This window comes from Gekko japonicus, unplaced genomic scaffold (genome assembly GCF_001447785.1).
Source record: "Gekko japonicus isolate JY-2015 unplaced genomic scaffold, Gekko_japonicus_V1.1 scaffold765, whole genome shotgun sequence".
Lineage (NCBI taxonomy): Eukaryota > Metazoa > Chordata > Lepidosauria > Squamata > Gekkonidae > Gekko > Gekko japonicus.
The window spans coordinates 146,537-151,387 of record NW_015163110.1 but is presented as its reverse complement, the minus strand read 5'-3'; positions in this window follow the sequence as shown (position 1 = coordinate 151,387).

The window sequence follows — 4,851 nt, the reverse complement described above, 5'->3', positions numbered from 1 at the left end:
TGGCCCTCCAGAGGAACTGGCTGGCCCCTGTGAGAGACGGGAGGCTGGACCAGAGGGACCCTCCCTGGTCTGACCCAGCAGGGCTCTCCTGAGGTTCTTCTCAGGGGAAGGCCTCGGCCTCTCTGCCCTGTTGCTGGCCCTCCAGAGGAACTGGCTGGCCCCTGTGTGAGACGGGAGGCTGGACTAGATGGACCCTCCCTGGTCTGACCCAGCAGGGCTCTTCTGATGCTCTTATCAGGGGAAGGCCTTGGCCTCTCTGCCCTGTTGCTCTCCTGATGTTCATAACAGTCGTGGTCTGCTCCCTCCTCCAAGAGGAGGGGTCTCTGTGTAAGTGTGTGCTCACTATGGAGTGGCATGCTCAAGGAGGGGGTCAGAGAAGGCATCATGCCCATGGCCCACCCGACCTGGTGCCAAGGCTGGTGACATGAGGAGACTGTGTAGGCTAAGGAAACTACCCACTTCGGAGCCCCAGCCCCAGACCGAGGTGGGCATTTCAGGCCAGGGGTAGCAGAAGCGGAAGTGTGATGAGGGGGAGGTGTCTCCAGTGCAGCCCCCAGCAAACATCCTTCCTTGCTCCATGACCGTCAGAGATGCTCTGCGGGTGCTTCCAGACACACCAAATAACACTTCCAATGCACTTTGCAACTGGATTTCACTGTGTGACATGGCAACATCCATGTGCAAACGGTTGCTGGAGTGGATTGAAACTGCATTACTTTGCATGTGTAAAAGCGCTCTAAGAGGGAGTTCCAAGTCTGGAGCTTTTTTAGCCAGGGTGGCATGTCTGCTAGAGGGATGGACTAGGAACTGCGAGACCCAGGTTCAAATCTCCACTTGTGCCATGGAAGCATGCTGGGTGACCTTGGACCAGTTACACTCTCTCGGCCTAACCTACCTCACAGGGCTGTTGTGAGGAAAAACTGAGGAGAGGAGAATGTAAGCCTCTTTGAGTCCCCCTTGGGGAAAAAAGGCAGGGTAATATAGTAATTAATTAATTAATTAACGAATTAAGAGATTAGTCTCTTTGCCGGGTGCCTATTCATTTCTGGATCCTGTTCCAGGTGCTGAGGTTCACCTTTCAAGCCCCTCATGACCTTCTTATGGACCCAGGGACTGGCTCAGCAGGCAGAGGGTCCCAGGTTCAATCCCTGTCAACACCAGTTAGAGGGTCTGGCAGTGGGTGACATGAAAGACCTCCGCCTGAGACCCTGGAGAGCTGCTGCCAGTCTGAGTGGACAATACTGAGCGTGATGAACTGTGATGGTCTCATTCAGTAGAAGGCAGCTGCACAGGACCGCTTCTGCCTGTGCGTCCCCTTGGGGCGGCCAGGGCCACAGTCAGTGGGCGTGTCCTGCAGAGGCCTGGGCCCTTTTTCAGTGGCTGCTCCGTGCCCGTGGAATAGCCTCTCGGAAGAGAAGGGGGCTTTCCTACAAAACTGGGAAATGGAATTATTCCAGAGAGTTCAGGGGGCTGACAGAGTCTGTTCTTTCCAGTTGCCATCCTTCAGGTGAGGCCTGGAGATGTCCTGGAATTACAGCTCATTTCCAGACTACAGAGATCAGCTCCCCCTGGAGAAAAATGGCAGCTTTGGAGGGGGGACGCGATGGCCTTGTACCCAGCTGAGGTCCCTCCCGTTCCCCAAAGCCAGCTTTCCCCAAATCTCCAGGCATTTTTCACCTCGGAGTTGGCAACTGTGCAGCTGGTTCTTTTAGTGCCACTTGAAATGTCTTTTATATTTATTGGATTGTGTTGCTTGGTCGGTTCCTGCCTTGGGCAGGTTCGTAAATCTTTCAGCTAGATAAACAAAATCTGGCCGGCGGGAACAGGATGCTGGCCTGGATCGATCCTGTGGGGCTCTTCCTGCGTCCTCGCCCATGCCCAGCTCAGCTGTGTGTGTAAAGCGCTCGCTTATGCCAACCTCTCATGGGGTTTTCAAGGCAGCAGACATTCAGAGGTGGTTTGCCAATGCCTGCCTCTACATAGCAAGGTAAAAGGTTTCCCTTGCTCGAAAGCCAGTCGAATCCGACTCTAGGGGGCAGTGCTCATCTCCGATTCCAAGCTGAAGAGCCAGTGCTGTCCGAAGACGTTTTATAAGAACATAAGAGAACATAAGAGAAGCCAATGCTGGATCAGGCCAGTGGCTCATCTAATCCAACACTGTCACACAGTGGCCAGAAATACCAGGTGCCATCAGGAGGTCCAGCAGTGGGGCCAGGACACCAGAAGCCCTCCCACTGTTGCCCCCCCCAAGCACCAAGAAGACAGAGCATCACTTGCCCCAGAGTTCCTATCTATACCTTGTGGCTAATAGCCACTGATGGACCTCTGCTCCATATGCTTATCCAATTCCCTCTGGAAGCCGTCCATGCTTGTAGCCGTCGCCACTTCCTGTGGCAGTGAATTCCATGTGTGAATCACTCTGAAGAAGGACTTCCTTTTATCCCTTCTAACCCGACCACTCAGCCATCTCATGGAGTGCCCACATGGAGTTCTTATATTGTGAGAAAGGGAGAAAAGTCCTTCTTTCTCGACCTGCTCTATCCCAGGCATCATCTTGTAAACGTACAAATGGTCATGTGGCCAGCATGACTAAACGCTGAGGTGCAGAGAGCACTGTTCCCTTCCCACTGAAGCGGCACCTATTTATCCACTTGCAATTTATTGCTTTCGAACTGCTAGGTTGGCAGGAGCTGGGGCCACAGATGGGAGCTCCCTCTGTCACGCGGCACTTGGGTCTCGAACTCCCGAGCTACAGACCTGCCAATCTGCAGCTTTGGCATCTTAGCCTCTGAGCCACCATGCCCCTTGGTATTATTCCTGGGTGGCCTCCCCTCCAAATACTGACCGGGGCCAACCCTGCTTTGCTTCCTCTTCTGAGTTGACTCTGAGCTGACTTCGCGCTGAGTCGACTTGGTCCTCCCCGCCACCTTTTAAATCTGTCCTCCGCCCTTGGTTTGGCTTCTTCTCCCCCCCCCCAGCTGCCCCACCGCCTCTGAATGCCCCCGCCCTTTCCTGCCTGCTCCAGCGGCCCCCCTCTCTTAAAGCTTCTCGCAGGGCTCATCCCTGCTGCAGCTGCGTGTCAAATCAATCCGGTCTCGGCTTGCCAGGAAGCAGCAGGCAGATTGGAAATGGATGTTGCTCTGCCGGCAAGCGGGGCTGGGATCCAGGGCGGCACAGACCCCTTGCGCCTTCCCTTATGTGGGTGGGCGCATGTTTTTTCTCTGTGTCAGCCCGGTCCTGGTGACCCCCCCACCCCGGTGTGCACTCACAGGAAGGCTCCCGCAGCCACCGTTGCTAGCAGGGCCCACCTCTCATCGGTCTGATGCGTGCCCTGAAAAGTTCCCTCGGGTGCTGCGTGCCGTGACCCAGACAGCTTGCCCGAGCCACCCCTCCCCCGCTTGGCATTCCCAGGCACCAATCCTGTCCTCCTTTGCGAGCGCGGCTGCCTTTGGGTGTTATTGATTCTGTCTCCTGTTGCCAGGGAAACCCAGGATCCCACCCCCGGGATTTGGCAGGTGCACCATCCGCCAGCGCTCATCTCTGCTAAAAACTGTACCAGCCTCTCTCCCCCCCCAACATTTGCTGTTATTATTGGGAGCTGATGGCCGTCATTGATCGCTGGCAGGGCGAGTCTGGCCTGATGCGACAACGCTGCTCTGTCTGCCAGTTTTTCCGCCCGCCTGAAAGAGGATGGCTGTCCAAAGGTAGCAAATCCATGAAACGATCCAAAAAATGGAAACCTGTGTGCGTACTGCGCAACAAAAATAGTTTAAGTATTTAAAGTGACAGTGTAATAATCCAGAGTGCGAATATGTACACAATCAACATTTCACAAGGTAAGTACAAAAATAAGCAAATTGGTGAGATGTTGACGACGATCTCCGGAATGTTCTACCGTTTCGATAATAATCTTCTTCTGAACGAAGATGAAGAGTATGCAGTCTCTCTAGCAATGCTCCCTCAAAGCTGTGGAGTCCTGTGAGCAAAAATTCTACTTTGTGAGCTACTGGCATTAAAGTTGTGAGCCAGCGATTTGGCTACTGCATAAAATTAGTTTGCTCTGGAGGCATCCTTCCTGAGCCAAGGCAAAAATGTGTGAGCTGGAGGCTAAAAAACTTTGAGCTAGCTCACACTTGCTCAGCTTAGAGGGAACACTAGTCAATGTCTCAACTGGTACATCTCAGTACATCTCACTGAAGTGTCATGACATTGTACAAGGTTCCAAATGATTCTTAGAAGGGCAAAATGCTGTAAGGAGATTGTCGTCAACATCTCACCTATTCGCTTACTTTTGTACTTTCCTTGTGAAATGTTGATTGTGTGCATATTCACACTCTGGATTATGACACTGTCACTTTAAACATTTAAACTATTTTTGTAGCGCAGTACGCACACAGGTTTCCATTTTTTGGATCGTTTCTTGGACTTACTTTAATACTGTTACCATCATCTATACACAAAGGGAGCAAATGCCAGATGGGCAGTGGGAATTGTGAGCGCCAAAGAAACTACACGGCCACGCCTGGAGAGGCCTTCCTCTCCGAATCAGCAGTCGTGGTTCGGAAAGTTGCCAGATGTTTTTAAAGCATCCTTCATTCCAGGGGTCATTTCGTAAAAAAAGAGGTGCAGGAGCTCATTAGCATAACTCATTGGCAAACTCATTTGCATATGTCACACCCCCTGACGTCACCGGAAGTGTGTCAGAAGGCAACACCCACGGCTCAGGCTCCACTGGACTGTTTTGGATTGCTAACTATTGGGGGGGGGAGATGTGCAGATCTGTCTTCGCAGAGGAGGGAGAGCTTGTATGGTCTTAAAGGTGCCACTGGACTGTTTTGGACTGGGAGGGCG